This window comes from Ovis canadensis, chromosome 26, assembly GCF_042477335.2.
Source record: "Ovis canadensis isolate MfBH-ARS-UI-01 breed Bighorn chromosome 26, ARS-UI_OviCan_v2, whole genome shotgun sequence".
NCBI classification, from domain to species: Eukaryota; Metazoa; Chordata; class Mammalia; order Artiodactyla; family Bovidae; genus Ovis; species Ovis canadensis.
In genome coordinates, this window is record NC_091270.1 from 21,976,829 (window position 1) to 22,004,205 (window position 27,377).

The 27,377-nt window shown below is 54.3% G+C and overlaps 1 protein-coding gene and 2 long non-coding RNA genes across 15 annotated transcripts in view; 2 read left to right on the forward strand and 1 right to left on the reverse strand.

The window, feature by feature from the left end:
- Positions 1-27,377, forward strand: part of MCPH1 (microcephalin 1) — a 230,181-nt gene that overhangs the window by 188,561 nt on the left and 14,243 nt on the right. The window lies entirely within an intron of this gene.
- Positions 1-27,377, reverse strand: part of LOC138430976 (uncharacterized) — a 176,442-nt gene that overhangs the window by 9,233 nt on the left and 139,832 nt on the right. Inside the window, exon 3 of one of the 2 annotated variants that reach the window (XR_011253473.1) lies at positions 26,605-27,022. This is a non-coding gene — a long non-coding RNA (uncharacterized lncRNA). Of the gene's footprint in view, positions 1-26,604; positions 27,154-27,377 lie in introns of both variants that reach the window. The other variant, XR_011253474.1, reaches the window with a different exon arrangement.
- LOC138430979 (uncharacterized) lies at positions 22,557-24,527 on the forward strand. The gene is made up of 2 exons (XR_011253477.1): positions 22,557-23,692; positions 24,355-24,527. It is a non-coding gene; the product is annotated as an uncharacterized lncRNA (long non-coding RNA).

The window sequence follows — 27,377 nt, forward strand, 5'->3', positions numbered from 1 at the left end:
CAGAACCGAGGAGCATACACTCGCCTGATGGCACCCACTGGCCATTCTGGACTCCTGTTTCCTATTCTAACTACCTAACAGTACCATACAAGTCGAGGTCCGAAAGGCCTGTGTCCTTGAGCAGAAAGATTCAGGACAGTGCTTGCTGGGAGGATGGAAGGTCTTTAGGGGCCACATGGTAGAGGGCTGAAGTCCAAACCAAGGCCATGACCCAGGTCATTTGGAGCTCGAGAGAGATACATTCTCTGACTGTTGTGAGGATTTCTGGGCAGCAGGGTGAAGGCAGAGGAAGCTGGATCTGAGAGCCCTGGCAGGAGGCGTCCCGACCTCCACGTGCCACAGAACTTGGTGGTGGCCCTGTAGCCGCTGCACTGGGGGGTGGGGGGGTGGAAGTGGGAGGCCTGGAGCATGCCCGTGGGCAGGCCTCTCGCCTCATCCGCTTCCTCTCCTGCTGGACTCCTGGGCAGCCTTTGTTGTGGGCTGGTCGGTGTGTCACCCCGCTGTTTACAGCCTCAGGTATGTGTAGACAGATCTTATCTCCTTCCCGCTTAGTCACCTCTTGGCCCGGCTCTCCTAGTTCATTCTTTTCACCTCTGCCCCTGCGTCTGACCTCTTGCCACTCTCGCAGGGGTGTTTGTTTGTGCTGTTGGATTTTATTCCATCTTGATTAGTTTAAGAGATGCAGTAAATTGAATACGGCCAGCAAGTATGGTCTTGAAGGAAATAGAAGTTACGCACGTATGTATTAGTGTTTGTGTGCAGCGCGGGTGTCTAAGCCCCGGCATCTGTGGCGTCCCGCAGGCCTTAGTGTGCAGCCTGTGTTCTCCCAGTTTCCCCAGGAAGGAGTCCACTCCAATTTTTCTTATTTTTAAGAAGAAAAATCAGAAAGTGACAGCTGCATAGTGTCTGGTTCTCCTTGAGAACACATCTGTGCGAATCTCAGGGTCTATAGGACTGTGCTTATTTTCATGATCCTCTGAATATATATGCTTCTCAAGAGGGCCTGCTCTCTTTTGTCATCAAATCTCTCATCTCTTTTCTTCTTAGTTTTTCCCTCCTCTTCCCCATTCCATGTCTGGTCTCTAGTGAGCTTTCCGTGCCTTACCCCTTGTCAGAAAATCCTGGTTGAAAACACTTCTAGAAAAAAGTGTAGCAGAAAATCTTCATGACCCTTGGGGCAGGGAGCAAAGACTTCTTAGGACACAAGCACAAGTGCTAACCATTGGTAAACTGAGCCTCACTGCGATGCAAGTTATATTCGAAAGACACCATTAAGAAAATGAAAAGGCAAGCCCCAGACAGGAAGGAAATAATCTTATTATACACTTGACAAGGAACCTATATTCAAAATATATAAAGAATTCTTAAACCCTACCCAGGGCATGATGTAAGAGCAGAACCTCACAAAAGAAGTTATGTCAAATATTATTAATCATCTGTGAAAGTGTTAGTTGCTTAGTCGTGTCCGACTCTTTGTGACCTGATGGACTGTAGCCCACCAGGCTCTTCTGTCCATGGAATTCTCCAGGCAAGAATTCTGCAGTGAGCAGCCGTTCCCTTCTCCAGGGGTCTTCCCAACCTGGAGATTGAACCCAGGTCTCCCACGTTGCAGGCAGATTCTTTACTTTATTAGTCATCTAGGAAATGCAAAATAAAATCACAGCGAGCTTGCGGCCACTCACCCACTATGGTCAAATTAATGCCAAAACTAAAATGCTAACTTCTGGCAAAGACGTAGAGCAACTGGAACTCGCGGTTTGCTGACAGGAGTATAAAACGGCGCAAACACTGTAGAGAACTGTTTGGCAGTTTCCTACTGAAGTTTAATGTATACCTCACAAGTGATCCAGGAATTCCACTTCTAGGTATTTACCAGAGAGAAAGGAAAGCCTCCATCAACGAAAAGATCTGTGACTGTCCATAGCAGCGTTATTCGTAATATCTAATAGCTGGAAAAACCCAAATGTGCGTCAGCAGGTGAATGAGTGAGAACTGTGGCGTGTTCATCCAGGAGCACAGCAATAAACACGCCCGTTGTTGTTCAGTCGCTCAGTCGTGTCCGGCTTCCCAGTGCTCCAGGCTTCCCTGTCCTTCACTGTCTCCTCGAGTTTCCTCAAACTCATGTCCATTGAGTTGATGATGCCATCCAACCGCCTCATCCTCTCCCTGTCTTCTGCCTCTGGTCTTTGCCAGCATCAGGGTCTTTTCCAGTGAGTCAACTGTTTGCATCGGGTGGCTGAAGCAAAGCGATGGAGCTGAACTTCAGGCACGGCACGTGAGCCACGGAAGGTGTTCACAGCACGCGCGTGTGTGTGTGTGTGTGCATGGACAGTGCATGTCCTTCCCTTCATGTGAGCCCCAGGGGCAGGCCACGGCAGTCCAGGGCTGGGGGCTGCATTGAGTGCAGGGGACACGGGGAGCCCTGGGGGTGATGGGCGTGTGGTCACGGGGTGTATGCATTTGTCAAAATCATCAGATGGTGATGTTTAAAATGGGAACATTTTGGCAGCCTCCCTGGCAGTCCAGTGGTTAAGGCTTCGTACTTCCACTCCAAGGGGTGGGGTTCCATCCCTGGTTGGGCAACTAAGATTCCACATGCCGTGAAGCACGGCAGATAGACAGACAGGCAGGCAGATGATAGATGGCAGAAGAATAAGTTAAGCTCATACGCATTGCCAGAAAATGAGACTCTTGGTGGTTTCCTCTTGCCTGTGAACCTAAGGTAGTGTGTGGCCCATGCCAAGGACATTTGCATTGTAAGATTTAACTGATGCTGCAGACATTGGCAGGGGGTGCATGGGAGGGTAGTTGGGAACATCTCCCCACTTTAAGTAAGTTACATAGGTACGAGTTATTTATAAGGCTGAGCTGGGTTTCCCACCAGTGAACGGAAAGCAGCCATGCGAGGTTACAGAAGGAGGCCACAGCCCTGAAACTGTTGCCGTCACGCTCATCCTGAGTTTGCACAGTCACTATCGCGCATGCGGTGAGTCTCTGCAGTGGTAAAAAGCAGGTCTAGTAAGGTGTTTGTGTTTGATCTCCACCAGTTGGTGGTCTTGTTACTAACGTAACGGTGGAAGTGGAGACCAGAGGGGCCAGGTCCCTGGAGCCCCTTCCTCAGCCACCCTCACCCCCAGCTGCTGCAGGCTGGCTCCCCAGCGCCACGGGCTCTGTGCAGCTCCCTCATCGCCCCCTTCCCAGGACCATTCTTCCGCAGCCGGCAGGCATGTGCACCCACCGTCCCGTGATGTTTCAGCCAAAAGCAAAGCCTTTGAAAGAGGAACAGAAGCAGGACCATTCAGATCTGGTCTGTGTTGAGACTCCAATACCCAAATGATGAATTTAAGCAGAGAGAGAAAAAAAAAAAAACCTCCCTAATAAACCTCCAAGACTATTTAAGTGGGTTTTATAATATGATGGAATGTTCCAGCGAGTGTCTAAATTCCCCAGGATATCTTGGTAGTACAGGCAAAACTTTTGAGAATTATAAACTTAAGTGCAATAGAAGCTTTTGAAATTAGCTGGGGGGAAATTGGGTTGCTAAGTACAAAAATGTAACAGCAAAGAAGTTAATCAGAAGGAACAGTCGAATCAAAACCATCCAGGCAGAAAGAGCAGTCGGACGTTATCCAGCACCACCACTCCTCTTCAAGGTGACGACTCGGCCTGGAGACGTGAAGTCAGCCCCCCTGCACCCCTTCTGCTGTTTCCTGAGAACCGACGGCTCCTTCTCACACCTACGCCTGCTCCATAAGGGGGGTGGGCATCAGGCATCTTGAGCCCACTGCCGGCTGTGAGCAGAGAACCAGCAGGAACCCCGGAGCCCAGCACCCTGTTCTTCCTGGGCTCCTAAAATCTACAACAGTCATCACATTCGGGACATTTTTTATCCCCTTTTCCTGCTGCTGACATCCTAAAGGGATCTTTCCTTGCTGTGAGCTTGTCAGATGCCCTTCTCTGCCCCCACCCTGGGCTGCTCCTCCCTTGGGGCGTCACGTCCATTGAAGGAGAACTGGTTTTGCTCAGGCATAATGGTTTTGAAACTTAGGGGCACGGGGGGTCCCTGGCCCCTCTCTGTGACTCTTGTTCCCAGAAACCACGCGGGGCGGATCATCAGGAAGACATTACGGCCAGGGCTGCATTTCTGACCAAAGACTCAGCAGCAAATAAATCATGGATGTGAGCAATGCTGAAACCCCGACATGATGCTGCAAACCACCAGTGTCTTCTGAGACACGCTTCATGCGCTTTGAGCAGCGGGACCACACGTGCCGGCCTCTGAAGGGACGCTCTGCCCCCTGGGTCGAGTCTGGGGAGGGATAGGGTCCATGGCCACTGGCTAGTGCCTTCATTCAAAAGATGCAGAGAAGCTGCGCTTCACTTTTCAGCTTTGGAAAGGTTTTCTTCATGCAATAAAAAAATGTTAATTTGTTTTGTAAAAACAAAACATCAGTTTGGTAAATTTTATTTTCATAGAAAAAAGTGTATAAACATGGTTTTAAACATCTGGCAAGTTCAGTGGCGCCTGTAGGGAGCCCACAAATCGCTAAATCCAGTAGCGCCAGAAGATCTCGGAGACGGCTCTTTTCCCTCATCCTTTGCAGAATGTGCCTGATTGAAGGCACACTGTTGCTTGTCGTTGTTAGCTCCTCAGTCACGTCCGACTCTGTGACCCCGTGGACTGTCGCCCGCCAGGCTCCTCTGTCCATGGGATTCTCCAGGCAAGAATACTGGAGTGGGTTGCCATGCCCTCCTCCAGGGAATCTTCCCAACCCAGGGATTGAACCCGAGTCTCCTGCATTGGCGGACGGATTCTTTACCACAGAGCCACCTAGGAAGCATAAGGAAAGATAAAATTTTGAACCCTGCAGGCAACAAAGTTGTTTCACTTAAACCTCTGTATAGAATAAAATAAAACATCTCGCAGCCCTCGAAGAGGCGGAGAGGACCTTTTGAGGAAACAAATGTAATCCATCTCAACTCAAACCTGAAAATTCACAGTAGTGGATTTTCAAGTGAACTCAGAACAAATAGTGGGGTAGAAACTGACCTAAAAATAAAATTCACAGTAGGTCATTTTTGTAAGTCTCAGTCCAAATTTGGCTTTGAATAAAAGCTTCATGAAAACAGCGGACCTACGTTAGGAGTCATGCCATCCTCTGTTAAATGCAATTATGCCCTAGTCAAATGGCCAGTGACGGTCAACCCCAGCGAGGAGGCAGAGGGAGACGCCTCTTCTCCCCCAACGCTGAGCTCCCTGATCTCGGGGGTAGAAAACGTGGAGACCAAAACAAAACCCAAAAAAGGGTCGGCAGCCATGGGAAACCAGGAGGCCCGCGTCCCCGGGCTGGGTCCTGTCCAGGGTGCGCTTGGCGGGGGAGCAGCTGTCCGCCCAGGAGAGGCTGGTGGAGACCAGGGTGGGGCCGGCTGAGGGTGAGGATGGCCAGCCAGGCGGACGCTGGTGAGGTCACCCCCGGAGGTGCGGGCTGGCCCGCCTGCCAGGTTGGGACACACCCGGACCCTCACCATCGCCGCTGCCCACAGAGAGCGAGCCCAACTCCGGGGCTGCGGTGGGTGCGTGGGAGAGGAAGGTTGGGGACACCCTGAGGACCACCCCAAGAGCAGAGGACAGAGGCCTGCACCAGGAGACTCATCCTCGAGTGGGCACAGATCTGCTTCAGAGTTGTAGTTGCCTCGGCCGAACTGATGTAATGGTAGGGTTTTTCCCCCGTCAAGCTTTTTGAGTCACGGACCACATTTTATTCTTCTCCGGGTGCTGGATCGGGGCAGGGCAACCAGTGCCCACTTGCCCAGCACTTCCTGCAGATCTTTTCAGCCCGAGGTCGCTGCAGCTGCACACGGGCCTGTCCAGCTCCCCCTTCAGAGCCTCTTGGATTATTAATCCCGTGGTTCTCACTCTAGGATCACCTGGGGGGACATTCTGACTTTTAACTTCTGCTCCCCAGGCCACCCAGGTGATGCTGTTGGTAAAGAACGTGCCTGCCAGTGCAGGAGGCCTTAAAACGCATGGGTTTGATCCCTGGTCGGGAAGGTTCCCTGGAGTAGGCCATGCAACCCACTCCAGTGTTCTTGCCTGGAGAATCCCAGGGACAGGGGAGCCTGGCGGGCTACAGTCCTTGAGGTCGCACAGAGTCGGACATGACTGAAGTGACTTAGCATGCACGCACCTGGGTCACAGCCCTTTAATTAAATCAGATTGTCTGGATGGGGATCCTGGCGCTGGTATTTTTAAAACTGTAAAACTCGCCCAGGTGGCCTCAGGATGCTGGCCAGTTCAAGAACCAGGGTTGCAATCCTTTCTCAGCCAAGCAGCCCACCAGAGTCACCCAGGGGCCTCTCAAACTCCTAACACGAAGGCCTCCAACCCCCGGAGGCTCCGACCTGCCCGCCATGAGGTGGGTCCTGGCAGCATTATTTTAAAGCTTCCCAGGTGAAGCCAACCCACAGCCTGAGGAAGACTGGCTCTGGAGAATCAAGAGCACAGAGCCCTGCCTGGGGCTTGGTTTTTCAGCCCTTTCCAAAATTTTGCCAAGAACCCCCAACTTTAAATTACACTATGGATTTGCTCTAGTGTTTTTATACGTTTGCAAATTTCTTGCCAACTACCTGACAGTTTTTAAAGGATCAAATAAAACAGTTCTATAAAGCCAAGAAGTTATTTCCATGTGTATTTGATCACGATTTTGGGGGAGGGGGCGGGGAAAGTGAGTGCTAGAAGCAATGAAAAGTGATTCAGGACCAAGTGCGGCTGGAACGCCGACGACGTAGTTCCCACTGGAGCCTGCAGAGCCAGCCCTCAGACACGGGAGGAAAAGAACCCACCGTGTCCCAGGCTTTGACCTATTTCTTGCAGTTGTTGAAAACTATGAGGCATGAAATCCAGATTTATGACTTTTTAAAAAGTTATTTGTGGATTCCCTAGGCAATTCTGTTCCCATCACTTATGTAGCTTTTAAAACTCAAACGACGCTTTCAAAAAATCCAAGTTTGGCGCACGCCAGGCTCCAACGTCTGTCGTCTTAATTCAGCGAAAGGAAAGGGAAGACGCCTTCTGCCTTTGCTCACACTGTGGTTTGTCGTGAGGAGACAGGAAGGCACGTTCATGGGTGACTTTGGGGAAAGCTCAGCCGGGTGATTCTCCTCAGGCACTGTCTGCACAAAAGGATTTGAGGGAACTGTCTTGGGAAAGTAGACCCTTCGCCCTGGACTCGGCCCTCCTTTCGTCCTCGCAGATCTTCTGCCTCCTGGAAGGTTCGTTATGGAGAGCCATCACCTGTGGTGCAGGGCCAGGCGTGCCCAAGCCGAGGCTCGCTTCACCTGCGCCTCCTCCACCCCCATCAGTCTCTCTCTTTTTCTGTTTTTTTGAATGCATTCTTTGGAATCTCTTTCAATGTGAATTTCTGAAGCATTTTAAGTCATTATAGTGATAAAACCAATGCCGATTGCCTATCAATTATCTCCCAATAAAGCTGGAAAAGCATAGAAAATAATTTTTAAAAAAATTTTAAACCAGTGTAGGTTTATGGAAACCATACCCCGTGCCTGACAACACATGTTTCTGCCTGCGGCTTTTTCTGCCAAAAACCATAAGGATCTCTGAAATCATTCACACCCTTTTCACTGGTCTGCAGTCTCCTTGCCTGGTTAGGCTCTGATCTCCCCATTGTCAGACCATTAAAAGCCGCCTGTTTCCACTCCTCCTAAATCTGTGCAGGGGTGGGGGTGACGTGCCCCCAGGGAGAGCTGCTCCCGCCCCCGGAGCCAGAGCCCCCGGAGCCAGAGCCGGGAGCCGCGCGCCCCTGGCGTGGCAACTCCCGCTGGTCCCATGTGGACTCCACCCCCCCTTTGCCCCCCGCCGCCCGGTCCAGAGAGGACTCCCGCCCCTGTGACAGCTCCCGCCCATCCCGTGTGGACTGCGATCCCGTTGGGCTGTGAGAGGCTCCTGAAGGACTCGGGCCCGGTGTTAACCCCAGGGGCGCCACCATCCTCCTGGGGAGCAGGCTCTGTCCCCTCCTGGTGCCCCTGCCCTGAGCACTCGGACTGTCCACACTTACGGCGCTGACTACATGTAAAACCTCAGCCTACTCCAGCGCTAAAAATTACTATTCTAACAGTCATGCTAACACCCCTAACCTGATTATCAAAAAACGGCCCAATCTGGATCAACGCTGCTACTCACAGCTTACTAAACAGCTTCACAAACCTGCTCCTCCTTGATCAGTTTAAGGACAGCAGCCTCAACTTCTTGTTAGATTTCTCCTCCAACTCCCTGTCAACGCCACTGCTAATTTTAACTAGATGACTACTGCCCCTTATGTTAATAGCTACCCAACATCACCTATTGAAAGAATCCTTAGTCCGAAAGAAATTGTATTTTACTCTATTAGTTACATTATGTCATGCGGGTCTCTCAGGCCCGTGTATGATGGCAGGAAGTGCAGGAGAGGGGCACCCCGAGGCCACCAGAGGGGTGCTGGGTTCCAGCAGTCCTCAGGAAGCCCAGTGCCACCTTAGCGAGGAAATCAAGCTCCCGGCTGGACTGGGGGCGGTGTCAGGAGTTCAGACCACGACAGAGAGAAGGACGGTTCTTGAAGACCCAAGTATCCGCAGATACTTTCTGTCACCAGGACTGCGTGCTGTGCAGCTGCGGTTCCTCCCGGGGCTCCAGAGGTGCCGGCCCTCCCTGGGTGGCGTCGGAGGGTCGCTGAAGGCAGGGCACAAGCTGTCTGTGTTGGGACTCGCCTGCCTCGAGTGTCCGTCTGTCCATGTGCCCACTCAGCAAGGTGGCCGCAGTCCGCGGAACCACGCAGTTTCCCAGCTGCAGAACGGAGCGAGGGATTGGCTCTCCCTCACGGGACTTTTGCGGCAATTAAAGGGGGTGCTTCCTGGAACACAGCTGGAATACCTGAGCAAGTCTGTTGCACGCAAACGCTCAGCAAATGGCGATTCTTGTTTAATATCTCACCTGTTAATTTTAACAGCTGCCGCCTCCCCAGTCTCCACAGCCAGGACCCCTAGTCAGCTGCTTAGGTCCGCCAGAGCCCTAGGTGTCGTGCCGCCGGTGCTGCCCTGGGGAGAGGAGGCAGGTCCCCACCGAGCGCTGATAAATCAGCAGCTCCCTCCCAGGGAGCCCGGCGGTGCTGCGCCGACCTTCGCTCTGCCTTCCAGCCTCTCTGCCAAGCAGGCGCGATGATTATTGAAGCTTGTAGACGCAGAGACCTGGGGGCTCCTGCAAGGCCACTCACACTCAGTGACGGCTGACCCAAAACCCAGGTTCTCCCCGGAACCCAGACTATGCTGGCCCTGGGGACACAAACCGTGCAGGGAGGTGACGAGGCAGTCGGTGCAGGTAGAGAAGCCAAAGGTCTTCCTGAAGTTTGGAGACTGAGTGACTGAGACGGTAACGGGCTGCTGGAAGGCGGTTTATATCACAGATGGTGCTACACTAGACGGCCTCAGATGCATGGAACAGAGGCTGGGGAGGAGCAGTAAAACTGAGTCAGGAACAGAGCTGCTGCGTCTCACAAGAAACAGCTCTTTCCACTGCAACATCACCAGTCCAGTCGCTCAGTCGTGTCCGCCTCTCTGCAGCCCCATGGATTGCAGCACACCAGGCCTCCCTGTCCATCACCAACTCCCAGAGCTTACTCAGACTCTTGTCCATTGAGTCAGTGATGCCATCCAACCATCTCATCCTCTGTCGTCCCCCTCTCCTCCCACCTTCAATCTTTCCCAGAATCGGGGTCTTTTTAAATGAGTTAGTTCTTCACATCAAGTGGTCAAAGTATTGGAGCTTCAGCTTCAACATCAGTCCTTCCAATGAACATTCAGGATTGATTTCCTTTAGGATGGACTGGTTAGATCTCCTTGCAGTCCAAGAGACTCTCAAGAGTCTTCTCTAACACCATAGTTCAAAAGCACCAATTCTTTGAACTCAGCGTCTTTATAGTCCAGCTGTCATATCCATACATGACTACTAGAAAAAACCACAGCTTTGACTAGACAGACCTTTGTTGGCAAAGTAATGTCTCTGCTTTTTAATATGCCATCTAGATTGGTCATAACTTTCCTTCCAAAGAGGAAGTGTCTTTCAATTTCATGGCTGCAATCACCATCTGCAGTGATTTTGGAGCCCAAAAAAATAAAGTCTGACACTGTTTCCACTGTTTCTCCATTTATTTGCCATGAAGTGATGGGACCAGATGCCATAATCTTAATTTTTTGAATGTTGAGCTTTAAGCCAACTTTTTCACTCTCCTCTTTCACTTTCATCAAGAGGCTCTTTAGTTCCTCTTCACTTTCTGCCATAAGGGTGGTATCATCTGCATATCTGAGGTTATTGATATTTCTCCCAGCAATCTTGATTCCAGCTTGTGCTTCTTCCAGCCCAGCATTTCTCATGATGTACTCTGCATAGAAGTTAAATAAGCAGGGTGACAATATACAGCCATGGTGTCCTCCTTTTCCTATTTGGAACCAGTCTGTTGTTCCACGTCCAGTTCTAACTGTTGCTTCCTGACCTGCATACAGATTTCTCAAGAGGCAGGTCAGGCGGTCTCGTATTGCCATCTCTTTAAGCATTTTCCAGAGTTGGTTGTAGTCAAGACAACATTATAAATACGTGTACATAAGGACTTCCTTGGTGGTTCAGTGTCTAAGACCTTGCACTCCTAATGCATGGGGCCAGGATTTGATCCCTGGTCAGGGGATGGATCCTCAGAAGAGAAGAAAACAAACAAACAAACAAAATATATATATATATATATACTTCCCTGGTGGCTCAGAGGTAATGCATCTGCCGATAACATGGGGAACCTGGGAACCTGGGTTGGATCCCTGGGTCAGGAGGATCCCCTGCGGAAGGGAATGGCAACCCACTCCAGTCCTCTTGCCTGGAGAATCCCATGGACAGAGGAGCCTGGTGGGCGACAGTCTGTGGGGTCAGAGGGTCTGTGGGGTCTGAAGAGTCGGGCACGGCTGAGTAGCGGGCGCTGCGCTGTGCTGTGCTGTGCTCTTCCGTCGCCCAGCCGTGCCCAGCTCCCTGGGACCCCATGCACTGCAGCACGCCCGGCGGCCCTGTTCCCCACCGTCTCCCGGACTCTGCCCAAGTTCCTGTGTGTCGCCTTGGTGGTGCCGTCCAGCCATCTCATCCTCTGACACGCACACGGGTACACACGTACGTGTACATACACGTGCATGGCCTCCAGAAAGCTCTAAGGTGTATGTCCTCCGAAAGGAAGAGCTGACGCTTGCTCACCCCTGCAGCTGTGCTGAGCGCCCTCTGGCCAGGCTCCTTGCCTGGGGGGGCGGGGGGGCAGGTGTGCGCCCGCGCGGGAGCTCGGGAAGCAGTGCAGCCCCAAGGCCGGCCAAGCTCCCACCAACCCCGCACCTGGTAGCTTCCTGAGCTCCAGCAGCCTACTTCCTTTCCACGCCATCAGTCTCTCATATCAAACGGGAGAATAATGTAGCGCCGGCCTCGTTCAGTTTTCACAAGGATTGAGAGTATCGCTTTTCACTGCAGTTGGCTTACAGTGTTGTGTTGGTTCCAGGTGTGCAGCAGAGTGACTCAGTTTTGCATGGACGTCTGTGCGTTCTTCCTTTCAGACGCTTCTCGTGTCGTAGGTCACTATACCGAGTATAGCTCCCTGTGCCGCACAGTAGGTCCTTGTTGTTTGCTTTGCAGATAGCAGTGTGTATATGGTAACTCCAAACTCCTGACTTAAAGCCCTCCCACCCCTTCTGTCCCCTTTGCGAACCATAAGTTTGTTTTCTATGTTTGTGGGTCTTTTTCTGTTTTGTAAATAAGTGCGTTTGTATCATTTGGGGGTGGAGAGGGGGTTGCTTCCCAGGTTCAATCTCGGGGTCGAGAAGATGCCCTGGAGGGGGGCGTGGCAGCCCACTCCAGTGTTCTTGCTGCAGAGCCCCGTGATTCTGCGTGTGAGTGCTGCCCTGTGGTGTGTGTCTTCCTCTGTCTGACTTCACTGGTGTGATCTCTGAGCCCACCCATGTCGGTGCACACGGCATTACTGCGTTCTCTTTATGGCTGAGTAATAGTGCGTTGTGTGTGTGTAGCGCATCTCTGTCCATTCATCTGTTGATGGACGTTTAGGTTGCTTCCATGTCTTGGCTACTGTAGATAGTGCTGCAAGGAACATTGAGATATGTGTGTCCTTTCAAAGTATGGTATTCTCCAGATGTATGGCCAGGAGTGGGATTGCAGGATCATATGGTAATTCTATTTTTAGTCTTTTAAGGAACTGTCTCCATACTGTTCTCCATAGTGGTGCACCAATTTACCTTTCCACCAACACTGTAGGAGGGTTTCCTTTGCTCCACACCCTCTCCAGCATTTATGATTCATTAGACTTTTCAATGATGGCTGTTCTGACCAGTGTGAGGTGATACCTCATTGTATTTTTAATTTGCATTTTTCTAATTATCAGTGTTGAGCATCTTGTCATGTGACTGACTGTTTGTCATCTGTATGTCTACTAAAAGTTAGCGTTTATAAAACACTTAGACCACAGCAGCATGTTAAAGGCCCTGCGGGCAGAGGGAGGCTGCCAGGGGACTGGTGTGGCGAACCAGAGATGGGGAGTGGGGGGAGGGGGAGATTTGGCTGCACTTAGGAGTAGCGGCTGGTCCATGGAAAGAATTTGCGGAGTTCTGGTTTTGTTCCAAGTAATGGGAAGCCACTGAAGGGGTGTGGGTGTGGGTGAGTGTGTGTGTGGGTGTGAATGGGTATGTGTGTGGGTGTGTGTGTCTGTGTGTGTGTGTGTGTCTGTGTGTGTGTGTGTGGGTGGGTGGGTGTGTGTGTAGGCAGCATGGTGAGCAAAAGGAGCCAGAAGCCAGAGCATGCGCCTCTGTCGTACTAGAGGTGCAGACGGGGCGAGGGGGATGACAAAGCTCAGGACGGTGGTCGTGTCAGTGCTGAGGGTGGTGGTGGGTCTCTGGGGTGGGGGCGACAGACAGGCGAGCCGTCCCGGCGCCTGGAGACCGTCACCACCTCGGTGGCCGTGGTTACACCGGTGAATGAGTGTGTCAAAGCCTGGGCTGGGACTTATGGTTAGTGCACTTTGTCCACTTAACGTTTAATACCTCCACTTTAAAGAAGAAAACTGTGAGTGATGAGGACACTTGAGTCCCCGGAACAGAGCCTCCCGAAGCCCTGCTGGGGTGGCAGGGCGGCTGGGGGTGAGATCCGGCCCCCAGGCGGCGTGAAGGGGAGGGGAGGAGAGAGACTCGGAAAGCAGCGGGGTGCGAGTGCCCAGATTGTCGCTTGCCTGGGTCAGACTCCAGGGCCCCTTGACGTCCTCGTTCTGTGGCCTTGTTCCCTCTCTCTGCTTTATTTTCTGCCGTGAGCTGGAAACAGTGACATTCTCTCTTCCATAAGCTCGTTTCAAGGGTGCAGCGAGGTAATTCACCTCCCGGGTTCAGGAGAGCCACGCACAGTAGGCTCTGAGTAAGCTGTTACTTAGTGGGATGCGGCTGGGGCGAAGAGCGGAGTTTAGGCGTGCTGAGCGCCCCGCGCACCCGAGCAGAGCCCGTGGGGCGGCGCTGGTCCCAGAGCCCAGGGCAGGTGCACAGGGAGGGCAGCGGGGAGGAGCTGGGCATCTGGGCCGCGAGCTGTGCTCAGGACCTCGGGAGGGAAGGGGCCAGGCCGAGGGAGAGCCCCGTGGGTGACGGGGCCCGGGCCACGGTGCAGTGTTCAGAGCAGGGAGGGGACACCGCCACACGTGGAGAGGCGCTGAGAACCCAGAAGGAGGAGGTGTCCTCCGTCAGATGCTGTTCTGAGCCGTTCAGCCCATGGCTGTGGGCTCCCGTGCACTCCCACCCCTGGGAATCACCCACTCGGCACAAGCCACAGCTCAGGGGCGCACTTCCTGGCTTTAACCACCGTCGCCTTCGTCCAGCCCAGCCCGGCATCACCCGGTGGGGACCCAGGAGCCAGGGTCCTGGGCTCTGTTCTTCGCCCATCCGCTCTCCTCGCGTGTGGTCTTGTGCACCTGCCTTGCCCTGCTTACCAGTAAGATGGAGAAGCTGGGCTCCAGTCATCGTCTGCGCGTAGGAGTGTCTCCCCGTAAACGCGAGCAGCTTTGAGAAACGCGCTTCTTTTAGATCCCCGTGCACCTGTGCTTCTCACACAGAGCTCTGAGCCCAGTCTGTCCCGTGTGTGTTATGTTTACTCAGTGAGAAGTAATTTAAAACATGTTAACAGCAAACCAAGCAGATGTATTACAGGGTAGATAACTATATAGGAGACCCTGCAGGACACTCCCTCTGACAGGGGCGGCTCTGCGCTCTGCCATCAGCGTTTGGGGACCACTAATCCCAGGGACGGTGGAGCCTAGTGGGCTGCTGTCTGTGGGGTTGCACAGAGTCGGACACGACTGAAGCGACTTAGCAGCAGCAGCAGCAACAGCCAGGCGAACTGAGACAAAGAAACTGCTCAATTACACTTAGACGTCTTTGTCCGTGGCTTTTCACTCTTCCTCACCCTTTCAAACTGTGTTCTCGGTGTCGGGTGGAGCCCTCTCTGATCACGTACAGTAAGTCATCTGTGCTCCAGTGTTCCCCGGCGTCTGGGATCAGGGTGCACAGCGTGTGGTTGGCTGCTGTTTACAGGCCTGCTAGCTCAGGGTCCGTCAAAACTGCAGGCCTCCACAGGGCAGGATCCTCTTGGCCCTGACGAGGCTGCTCAGAGAGGAGAAGCAGCAGGGAGCGGGCACTTAGGCGCTCGTGAGAACGGAGGCACCAGTGTGGACACGGCCGGGCTTGTGCAGGGGATGCCAAGAAATGCGGCAAGACGGAGGCCAGGGAGGGCAGGTGGGGCGAGCAGACCCCGGGAGCAGGTGCCGGGGACTGGGGGCACACGGGGTCCTTCATGGCAGCGTGTCTGGGCCTCAGGACCGAGCGTGACAGCAGAGAGGGGAGAGACGGAGGGGCACGTCGGCGGGCCGCTGCTCCCAGGGGCCAGTTCCAGGGGGGCTGGCCAGGTAGAGACAGGGCCGGGTTATCTCGGGATAAGCACAGCCACTGCCCGTGAACGGTAAGGCCGCAGGGTGACTGTGAGTGAGAAGCCAAAGGCGCCAGGACAGGTGGGTGGGCAGCGTGAGCATGGACGGAGCGGGGTCCATGGCCGGGAGTGCACAGATGCACCGAGAAAAGGGGTCCCAGGAACCGAGGGCACAAGAGAGGTCGCGGACAGGGAGCCTGAAAATTCAGTGCTCAGAACTGACAGGAAATCTAACCTGGGGACAGGGTCCAGAAGCTGCAGAGAGAAGCAAGGACAGTTTCTCCATTAAAAACTGTGGGGATTTATGCAGAGCTTGAGGGGTCATTGTGTTTTCCTACGGTTTTCAGGCAGATATCAGAATTGTTTAAGGTGTGTGTGTCCTGTTTGTTTCTTTAGCACTTTAAGAAACCCCCAGGACCGCAGACACGGTTTGTTCCCTCTCTCCAGCCAGCTCACTTCCCCTGGGATCGGGTTGGCACGTCTCCTGTGGTCAGGTATAGACTCTGACAGTTGTAGAAGGTGACCCTTCTAACTCTGCCTCATTTCCACAGTCACCTTGGGGTCCCCTGTCTCTCCTCTGAGGCAGCACGGAGGTCTGTTTCCTGAGCTGGCTCCTCCAGAGCGGGGTGTCACCCAGGCCATCGGCCTGCAGGATATGAGGAGCCGCCGAGGCCTCTGCTGAAGACACGTGCCCGCCCCTCCCTGAGAGAGCTGGGCACACTTGGGGGTGTCCAGAGGGGTGTGGGGCGCCCTACCAGGCTCCGGGCCAGTTGTGGCCTCGCGGGTGCCTCCTCCCCTGTCACGGTGCAGGACTGGAAACTCACAGGACCGCAGGTCTGTGTCCAGGCGGCTGGATGCACAGTGGAAGTGGTTTTGCTCTCCTCCGTCAGACAGCTATTACTGAAGCCGGGGGGAGAGGCACTGTTTACCGGAACCTGTGAGACCTCAGCAGCCCGCCTTTCCTACAGTCGCGCGTGGTCTCTTACCCCCGCCCTGGACCAGGCAGCTTGAGACGGGACAGGGTTCCTGTTGGGTTGCGCCCTCGTCGTCACCTCTGGAGTCCAGGCCCTCCCCACCCCCGCCCTCCTTTGTTTCTTGCTGGAATTCTTGCGGTCCTTTCCTCGCAGTCTCCTGTCCTGGTCTCAGCCCCTGCACACCATCTGCACCGTGGTCTTCTGACATCTGGAGTCCACAACCTCTCTGCTCGCGGCTCTCATAGCTCCCCCTAACTTGATGTCGTGCTGTAGAATCCTGACCCGTCTGTGCCTGCTTACCCAGCCTCATTGCCTTCGTACAGACTTTTAAAAGCCAGCTTCTGTTGCTGCGGACTCCTGCTCCCACAGACATCACCCCCGTGATCCCAAGTGGTTCGTGCCAGCGCGTGCCATCCCACCACCTCCGAGTCACACGCCGCCGCCGTGAAGCCTGCCCGGCTCTTGTCCCATCCCACGAGGTGGCGTGCCGTGTCCTGCTGGAGTTTCTAGGACATCCTGTGGAAGCAAACACCGTGTCCTTCCATGTGTTTGTCTTTGTTCACTAGTCTGACAGACGCGCAAATTGTCAGATGGACTCGTAAAGAGACCAGCAGAGGAGGAGAGGGTGGGCACCGGGGCTCCAGCCGTCGGGCAGATGAGTTTACCGTGGCTCGGGGTGGGCGGTCAGTGGGCTCTGCACCTCGGCCCACGGGAAAGCTCTGCTCCGACTTCAGATGAGGACCCGGGTCCCCAGGACCTCGGTTTCCTCGCCCGCAGGAGGCGAGGCGAGCCGTGGCTGAGAGGGTCTCCAGGATCCTTTCCGGTGCCCAGTTCTGCCGTACCCCAAGACGGTGCCACCAGCCAGAGGGCACAGTGCAGAGCAGAAGCGCCTACTGTCAGGCTCTGCCATCCCCTCCCCTGAGCAGCTCTGGGCTCAGCACCCAGGCACCTGTCCTCAGCCTGGCCGCCCCACCTAGGGACCCCCGCCAGCTCAGCCCCTTCCTGGACCCTGACACAGGGCCTGGCCCCGTGTGTGCCCCCTGGAGCCGCCCCTTCTGCGGTGGGCATCCTCAGCTATTTCAACTGTGATTTCACCTTCTTCTTATTGTTGACAAACATAGAGGCAGAGCCCACGGCCCTCCCTCCCACCTGACCTGTCTCTCTGGCGGGCGTCCTCTCTCTGCCCGGCCCACCCCACTCCTCCACCGCCACTCAGCCGTGTGCACAGGTCCTGTAGAGGCAGAACCAGCAGGACAGACAGACGCACATGTCATACGCAGAGCAGACAGATGGAGGGTCAGGAGGTTCAACCCAGTCCCAGGCTGGACCCAGGAGTGCGGGCGGCCCTGCACAGCGCAGGGAACAGCCGCGCCGTCCCTTTGCCTGTTTGTTCTACTTAGGCCCCCAAAGAATCAGAAGGTCTAGGGACACCCTCCCAGACACACCCAGAAGTCATGTCCCTCAGCCCTCTGGGCGTCCCCCGCCCCGCCAGGATGCACAGAATGAGCCATCACACTGACGTGCTATCCCCGGAAGCCTCTGCAGCGCCCCCCCGCCCCCAGCTGCCGTGTGAGTCCACTGGCGCGGCCGAGTCCCAGGGGTGCGGGCCTGTGGCTGGCAGCACGCTACAGGGCACCTTCAGAAAAGGCCCGAGGGAGAAGGCGCACTTTTGTCCTTGGAGGAAAAACAACACAGAGACAGATGTAATGCTGAAAAGGTGTGTTTTTTCACTGTTATTCAATCTTTCATATTAACCCTGAAAATGACTCTCTTTGTTGTCTAGGTCTGTCCGTTTTAACATACATAGATTTGCATAACCACTGGAAGCACAGGGAATTGGGCAGGGGGAAAGGCAGAAATCAGGGATTCTGTGGTCTATTAACACCTGGCCAATCAGAACTACACTCCACAGTGCGTTGTCAGCCCTGTGGTTACGTTACTGTTACTAAAATGGGCAAGTGCGTCCTCTGTCTGGGCAGGTGTGACTCACTGCACAGATGGGGGTCCGGGGCCTCTGTGGCCGTGAGGAGCAGAGACCGCATGGTGCAGAGGGCGCGGCGAGGACTTTGGAGCCTGACTCCCACTTCGGCGGTGTGCGATCTCAGGCAAAGCAGGAAGAGCCCACCGCCCTGAGCTTCCCGTGAGAGCGCCAGGTTAAAGGGTCTGTGCCTCCTTTTCCGCGCACGGCTCAGAAGTGCCTGTGGACACTGACTTCCAGAGTGAGCCCTACCTGCAGGGAAAAGCAGGATTGCTAATGAGCTCCATCTCCCACGTCTGGAGTAAATGAACCATCAGCCCCCTCCCACATGTGCTCAGGGTACGGGATGCATCGCAGGGGTCACTGAAGCTAGAAGCCGAGGACAGGGGTGCTCTGCTCAGCCTTGCTCTCTAAACTGTATGCCCCCCTTGACTCACTTCTGCATGAACAGACTGGAAGGCTCTGAGCTATTAAGTCAGTATAGCTTTTTTCATGAAAACCCAGATGCAAAGGCAACATTTTTTAAAGCAGAGCTAGGATGTCTTCCCCGAGTAACTCAGCTGGTAAAGAATCTGCCTGCAGTGCAGGAGACCCCCGTTTGATTCCTGGGTTGGGAAGATCCCCTGGAGAAAGGGTAGGCTACCCACTCCAGTATTCTTGGGCTTCCCTTGTGGCTCAGCTGGTAAAGAATCCGCCTGCAATGCAGGAGACCTGGGTTCGATCCCTGGGTTGGGAAGATCCCCTGGAGAAGGGAAAGGCTACCCTCTCCAGTATTCTGGCCTGGAGAATTCCGTGGACTGTGTAGGCCATGGGGACACAGAGTCGGACGCGACTGAGTGGCTTTCACTTTCATATAAAATGAAAACCTTACATAGGGTGTCTTTCAGTAATGGCCCTGCTCCTTTACAATCCAGGGGTCAAACAAAGAGTTCGTGACAGAGAAAGGCTCCCCCTCGTGATGCTGTCCTCTCGTCACCTATGTACACACGCAGCCTTGCACGTATCCGCGTGCGTAGTGATCCTTTTAGGTCGCCGTTCACGGAGGAAAACAGGAACGCTGCCGAACTCCAGCCCAAGTGCACCCTGACTACCAGCCTGTCTTGTTGTTCTAGAGGCTCCTTTCGTCCAGAGCTGTCAGCAAACTCCACTTAATCCCCTTTTCTTCCATGATTTCTTCTAAACCAACCTCCTGGGTCCTGTAAGGGAAAGACTGTCCTTCGCTGGAGAACTGCCCTTCTTAACTGTGCACCCGAGTAATCCGATCCCAGCTGTCATTCCCTCCGAGCTGTTCCGCAACTCTAAGCCGTAAACACGACCTGTTCTCATCGCACACAGTTCCTGTCTGTGGGCTTGGAGTGAATTCTGTCCGTCTCTGCCATGGGACAGCCAATTTTTTGGCCCATTTGCAACTTCACTTCAGTATTTCTCATCTGTATATGTGTTATCTGGTTCTCCTTTGAACCAGTATAGCATTCTCTTAAGAGTTAAATAAAATGGATACATGTTAAATGTTCATTTTACACTGATGTAAGAGTTGAAAGAAAAGTGACAGTGTTAGTCGCTCAGTTGTGTCCAGCTCTTTGAGACCCCATGAGCTGTAGTCCACCAGGCTCCTCCATCCATGGAACTTTAAAGTTACCTTTTAGTCTTGTTTAGTCAGAACCTTCTAGGTCAGCGCGGATAAAGCTGGTCATCTCTGCATCCATCTCTGCGGGAAAAGGTGACATGCCACTGAGCGGTGCCTACAACAATGCCCCCAGGCCCCGCCCAGACTCTCTTTCTGGCAGTTGGCTGCATTTGGTGTGTGCTGAAAAGTCTGAATCTGAGTTAGGATTTACATCCGATTCCCCGGAATTGCCATCCACAAGGGACTGAGAAGGCAGTGAAATTAACCAACAGCACGTTGGCGTAAAATCTGCACCTTTGATGCTTTCCTGTTCCATCTTGAGGTGCAGGCAGGCATCGGGGTGAGGCCGCAGGGAACATGGTCAGAGAGGACACGGAGCCTTTTCCGCTGCTCTCTTAGCCTGCACTGCCCGCTGCCTCACAGTCCTCAGCTCAGTTTTTGCAATGTGCCAGTGGGGACAGGGGCTTCCCTGGGTGGCCCAGATGGTAAAGAATCTGTCTGCAATGCAGGAGACGTGGGTTCAATCCCTGGGTCGGGAAGATCCCCTGGAGAAGGGAATGACTACCCACTCCAGTATTCTTGCCTGAGAAATCCCATGGACAGAGGAGCCTGGTGGGCTACAGTCCATGGATCGCAAACAGTCAGACACGACTCAACAACTAATACTTTCAGTGGGGACAAAACGTTGCTTTGCTGGAGAGGAAAATTTTGCTAGACTGCCTCCATCAGACCCTTTGGGCAGCATCTCAGTAGCAAACACATGACTTGTACCTTCCACGCCGAGGGTGGGCTCCGGGGCACTCTGGCCGCACTGAGGCTTCTAAGGCCCATCGATCACAAGGACTCACGGAGCAAAACCCCTGGGGGGCTGGGGAATAACAAAGGGGGTTCTGGGGGAGTATCCCATTCTTAAAACCTCCCACCTCCTGAAATGGCCTTAGCTAAAGCTCAGCAGTAGGCAGAATCGTGTGTCCTGTTATATTTATAATATAAATAAACCTTGCCAGTCACCACCATTTCCATGGCAATGACCTCCTATACATGCACGTCCCTGTGTACATCAGAGAGTATGTCTGGAGGGTAAGTTTCCAAATTAACTTTTAATTTTAAATAACCTAAATCTTGATTAAACTTCCCCAGAAAATTGTTTTACTTAGGACTGGAAAGTCAACAAGCACGTAGCCTCAGTTATTTTGAGTGAAGAATCAGATCCTTCTAATTCTTTGCTTCCTCTGATTTCAAGCTGAATAAATAAATGGAAATATTTCCATTTACTGACTTTTGCAGTACATGCTTTAAACTGAGCTCAGGGACTGCGACTTAATCAGCTTTGCTTCCTGGCACCTTGCACATGCCTGGTAGACAGTAAGCGTTCAATAAATGTGGGCGGGAGAAGAAGAATCAAATTAGCTCTGAAGTCACACTCTAAACATGAGAAAGGCCCACACAGGTCCTTTCCGCTGGGTTAAGAAAACAGGTTTGCGTTACTGCTTTTCCGTATACCAAGATGGATCCTCGATGAAGGCGAAAGTCTGTCCCTAGTACGCGTGTGTGTTGTGTAGAGTTTAGAAAAATACGCGCAGACTGTCACCTGTGGTCAGTGGCAGGGTCGTGAGAACCGTCGCATCTGGATGCTTGAGACTCTGGAAACAAAAATCCCAACAAAAAGTAACTGAAAAGTCGAGACATCTCTTGAGAGCAGACACAGCATCGGGGCGGAGGTAAGAGGGGCCCCCTGGCTGGTCCCTGGGCCTCCGGCTCACGCAGTTCACTCGGGTCGAACTCCCGGGCTCTCCCTGCCACATCCTGCCTTCCCGGGTGAGTGAGATCTTCTCTGCCAGGCCATGTCGCTCCTCGCTCAGTGCTCGAGAGCCCCCCGACCTGTGCGGCTGCCAGCTTCTCGGTTCTGAAGCAGCCCGCTCCTTGGGGATTGCCTTGACAGAGCGGCCGGCCTGAATACCTGCCGCTCCCCATCCCATGCAGCTGAGCTGGTTCTCGAGTTGGAGGGTCATCAGAGGAGCACCAAGGAGTCCTGCTGGGTTCTTTTCCCATTGCCTCTCCCTCCTATCAGTCAGAGAGAGGATCGTTACTGGAGATCTACCGTTGGCTAATGTATCGGGTGGAGCTGGGACCCACCCTCGTGGCCGAGGAAACACTTCCGTCACCGAGTTGCTGACACTGGCCTGAACAAGCACGTCACCCGGTGGCAAGCGGGGTGTGGCTGCTGGCTGTGTCCTGGCGCCCCGGCCAGCACCTTCTGGTTCAGCTGCCTGCACACAGGAGCCCTCGTGTTGCTGGTGGGTGCCCCCAGTAGCTAGGGCCTGGCCGGGCTCAGTGTCCAGCAGAGGAGCTCTGGCCCTGTGAGCTCCCAGGGGACGCTTCACAGCGCTGCCTGCGGAGAGTGTATGGCTGCACCCGGCGTCCCTTGCTGTCAGGAGACACAGCTTGCTCTCCCGCAGAGGCTGGCGCCCCGTCAAGGTCGGGCTCTTCCCTAGGCCATCCGAGGTGAGGGACACGGTGAGCGTGCGTGGTGTGGACACTACCCTCGTCGAAATGTGCGGCTGCTTCTGAGACACCCTGGAGCCTCCCGCTGGCCCCACGGCCACTCCGCTGTGGGGCCTTTGCTGGGGGCTTGGGTCTGTCCTCAGAGCAACGAGAGTTCTTTGAAGCACTTGGGCTTCTGTTTCCCAAAGCACAGTGAGAAGGCTGGAGCTGGGAGAGGAGCCCTGCCTTGGACGCCTGTCTGACGGGGGCAGGGGCCCCGCTAGGGCTGTTCTCACCCCATCACGGAGGGAGCCAGCCCCTGCGCGTCAGGCCGCCTGCATACTGCCCCGGACAGGGAGCTGGCCCGGTGTGGTGTCAGCCTGGGGCTCACGCAGGAGGGGAAGGAGGAGCGGGGATGGTATGTTTGCGCTTGGGGCGGGGGGAGAACCTTTACTGGTATTGGACAGGGCTCTGCTTCTGGACCCTTTCAAGCTGTTTCCCTCCACTTCTCTGTCTCTGTCTCAAAGGCCTGCAGCTGGGCCAAGGCTCCTCCACACCTGATGTGCCTAGGCTCTCTGGAGTAGGTGAGGGCTTGGTCCAAGGGAGCCCTCTGCCTGGGACAGCCGTGGTGGCAGACTCCAGGCCTGAGCTGCTAGCAAGCGTCAGCTAGCGATCTCGGCACCACTGGCCGTGGAGGACACGCTGGGGACTGACCCTGGGTGGCAGAGACTGTTGACCTCACAGAGAGAGTGCGTGCTCAGTCCCTTCAGTCGTGTCTGACTCTCTGTGACCCTGCAGACTACGGTCTGCCAGGCCCCTCTGGCATGGGGCTCCCTGGGTGGGAATTCTTCCCAGCCCAGAGATGGAGGCCGCGTCTCCTGCGCTGAGTCACCTGGGAAACCCCCCCCCCCACAGACACACACATAGACACACACACACAGACACACACACACAGACAGGTTGTCTCTCATCATTTGAGCGAGTTTCTGCCTAAAGCTGGGCTTCCCTGGTGGCTCAGGCAGTGTAGAGTCTGCTTGCAACGCAGAAGACGCGGTTCCGATTGCTGCATCGGGGAGGATCCCCTGGAGAGGGAATGGGAGCCCGCTCCAGTGTCCTTGCCTAGGGAGTCCCGTGGATGGAGGAGCCTGGAGGGCTGCAGTCCGTGGGGTCGCAGGAGTTGGACACGACTGAGCGACTGCACCACCACCACCACTGCCTGAAGATGGTTTAGCTTAGTTATGTCAGCTCTTATGCTATCGTTAATAATCTGATGACCCATATAATAACTGTTACAGTCTGTGATCGTTTCATGAGTCTCACACTCTCTTTTGATGTCCTTGAGTGTCTGAATCAGAATGATTGGTTCTCAAGTCTTACTGTCAACGATCCCAGAAAAGAGAAGCAATTCAGATTGCTCTTTGAAATGTTTTTCCTTTTCAGTGTTTACTCACGTCTTCTGGTGTTAGGTCCTGAAACCTAGCTACAAAAATATAAGGAAGTACTCCAATGTGGCTATAAATGCAAAAATCACTTGTTAGATGTTGGTGCAGAAGAGAAACTGGAAGTTCAAGCTGACACTCGGCTTTTACTCGGTATGTTACTGTTATCTGATCAGTCATAAAATCTAGGGAAGGGGAGGACTATGCATCAGTTACATTTGGAAATCTTAATATAGCTGCGCCCAGCGTTCTCAGCAGATGGTAGTAGCTTCCCATGTCAGCCTGCCCCTCGCAGCATAATTTACGGAGCTGAAATACGGAAGAATGGTGGTTGGGATGGGGACTCGATTAGAAGACGGAACAGCCTCTGGCTCTTGTCTTTTCCCAGCTCTGCCTCAGATTTATGCTGTTTTGTAAAGTGGATGTACTAACTTGTTTGGTAGATATTTTTTCATACCTTTGCCACTGAAGTTCTGACACATTTATGGAAGTAGTTTGTGCTTTAAAAATGTAAAGAATAGTAAAGTTTATGAATGAAAGGCCTGCCTTCCACCACCAGTCCTATCCCAAAGTCATTACCATTGGGCCTAACCCTGCCAGACTGCTTGCTTTGCATGGGAACCTCTTTCCAATTAACCAATTAATACTATGGGTGGATACTCAAAAGGTATTTAAAGTTATATACTGTTACTGTGCTACAATCATTTTTTTAAAATCGGAATATAATTACAACGTTGTGTTAGTTTCTGCTGTACAATGGGACAAATCAGCTACAGGTGTACGTATTTCCCACCCTGCCCCATCCCACCCTCTAGGTCATCACAGAGCACCAGTCAGAAGACATTGTTTTCCAAAGAGGATGTATAATACCCTCATCATATGGAAGCAACATATGTGTCCGCAGACAGGCGGCTAAAGATGTGGGATATGTGTACGCGCAATGGAGGATCACTCAGTCACGAGAAATAAAATCTTGCCATTTGCAATATCATGGATAGACCTAAGGGGTATTATGCTAAGTGAAATAAGTCACACAGAGAAAGAGAAATATCAGGTGGTGTCACTCGTGTAGAAACTAAGACGGCAAACGAACAAACAAATCAAACAGTGGCAGAGGCACAGACACAGAAACGGACTTGTGGCCACTGAAGGGGGAGCCGTGGCGGGCGGGGAGCGGACGGGGCGAGCTGGGGGCGGGGGACGGGCGGGGAGCGGAAGGGGCGAGCTGGGGGATGGGCGGGGAACGGACGGGGTGAGCTGGGGGCGGGGGATGGGCGGGGAACGGAAGGGGCGAGCTGGGGGCGGGGGATGGGCGGGGAACGGACGGGGTGAGCTGGGGGTGGGGGGATGGGCGGGGAACGGATGGGGTGAGCTGGGGGTGGGGGGATGGGAGAGGAACGGATGGGGTGAGTTGGGGGATGGGAGGGGAGTGGATGGGGTGAGTTGGGGGATGGGAGGGGAGTGGATGGGGTGAGCTGGGGGTGGGGGGATGGGCGGGGAATGGATGGGATGAGCTGGGGGGGTGGGGGGATGGGAGGGGAACAGATGGGGTGAGCTGGGGGTGGGGGGATGGGAGGGGAACGGATGGGGTGAGCTGGGGGTGGGGGATGGGAGGGGAATGGATGGGGTGAGTTGGGGGATGGGAGGGGAGTGGATGGGGTGAGCTGGGGGTGGGGGGATGGGCGGGGAATGGATGGGATGAGCTGGGGGGTGGGGGGATGGGAGGGGAATGGATGGGGTGAGCTGGGGGTGGGGGATGGGAGGGGAAAGGATGGGGTGAGCTGGGGGTGGGGGGATGGGAGGGGAACGGATGGGGTGAGCTGGGGGTGGGGGATGGGAGGGGAAAGGATGGGGTGAGCTGGGGGTGGGGGGATGGGAGGGGAACGGATGGGGTGAGCTGGGGGTGGGGGATGGGAGGGGAACGGATGGGGTGAGCTGGGGGTGGGGGGATGGGAGGGGAACGGATGGGGTGAGCTGGGGGTGGGGGATGGGAGGGGAACGGATGGGGTGAGCTGGGGGTGGGGGATGGGAGGGGAACGGATGGGGTGAGTTGGGGGATGGGAGGGGAGTGGATGGGGTGAGTTGGGGGATGGGAGGGGAGTGGATGGGGTGAGCTGGGGGTGGGGGATGGGAGGGGAGTGGATGGGGTGAGTTGGGGGATGGGAGGGGAGTGGATGGGGTGAGCTGGGGGTGGGGGGATGGGCGGGGAATGGATGGGATGAGCTGGGGGGTGGGGGGATGGGAGGGGAATGGATGGGGTGAGCTGGGGGTGGGGGATGGGAGGGGAATGGATGGGGTGAGCTGGGGGTAGGGGATGGGAGGGGAAAGGATGGGGTGAGCTAGGGGTGGGGGGATGGGAGGGGAATGGATGGGGTGAGCTGGGGGTGGGGGATGGGAGGGGAATGGATGGGGTGAGCTGGGGGTGGGGGGGAATGAAGGGGTACAAGCTTCCAGCTGCAAAATAAGTGAATCATGAGTATGAAATGTACAATGTGGGGAAAATGGTCAAAAACTATGTGCTCTGTCTTTATATGATAACAGGTGATGATAATGAGGCCTAGCATGGTAATCATTTTGTAATATAAGAAAATATCAAATCACTATGCATACCTGGTTCTAATATAACTTCAATTATACTTCAGTTAAAATTCAGAATACCTCTTAAAAAATTTTTTTTGGAGGGGGGACGTTAAACTGAGGATATGGAGAGAAACAAAAGTTAGGAGTTTTCCCCCCGACATTAAAAGGACAGAGGAGGACAGGGCCTGGTTTGGTCAGGCTACCGACTTAAGAGGCCCTCGTTGCCCAGGTCCATGCCGTTCCGTCTTCCCGCTTGGCTGTTCTCAGCCTCGGGAATCTGGGGTGTCCTGTGTCAAGAGGCCGAAGTTGCTCTTATAGTGAGTGAGGAAAAGCCGCCCCCAGCAGACTTGCCCTCAGGCCCCACTGGCCAGACTCCAGCCTAGCTTCACGCAGGCCTTTGTAAGGAGAGTCCCCGAAGTGGGCTCGGCCCAAGCCTGAGTCTTCCCACCCCCGCCCCCCGCCCACGGCAGGGAAGGGGCGCCCACCTTGAACAGCTGGCCCTGCAGAGGTCAGCACTCAGAAAATGACCATGCCTCCCTGCTCAGGAGGAAAGGACAGAGTGGATTCGAGCAACAGAAAGCCAGGAAGGGTGCCCTGACTTTGTTCCTTTGCTGTGTCGGTCCTCACCGCCAGCTTTGACGACATGTGACCGAATCTGACTTGAGGGAGGTTCTTGATCCCCAGCTGCAGGGCTGCGTGGCCCCTTGACTCACTGCGTTTATGAGTCTTCGGCTTTCTCCTGCAGCTCAGCTCACAGTTAACCAAAGCAAATCTCTTCCACGTCAGTATCTTCATGTGCAAAATTAAAGGAGCACCCCACTTGCCTCCCAGGGATGTTGGGAGTAACTGACGGCATGAACGAAGGTACCACGCTGGTAGAATTGTCATCTGCCCTGTTATTTCCTGAGTCGAAGGGAAGATATATATCAGAGCTTATGGCAAAATTCAAGTGTACGGCCGGATTTAAATCTATCACATTCGTTTCACTGACGGTGGAACCTTTTCCCTTTTTTTTGGAGTAGGCTCTTCTTTTCCTGAAAACGAAAGCAGCGTGCAAGCCCAGGGCAGGAACAGCTCTTCCTGGGGTTTAGCCGGAGCGGCAGCCTGAGGAGGGCATCCTCTGCTGCCTTGCCGCCTGGGGTCACGCTGGCCGCCCCCCGCCCCCGTCCTCTGGGCCCTGCGTGCCCCCTCCTCTGAGGCGCGCCTCCCTCTCCTCCCACAGACCTCCCATCAAAACCTGCAGTTGCCCTGAGCCACA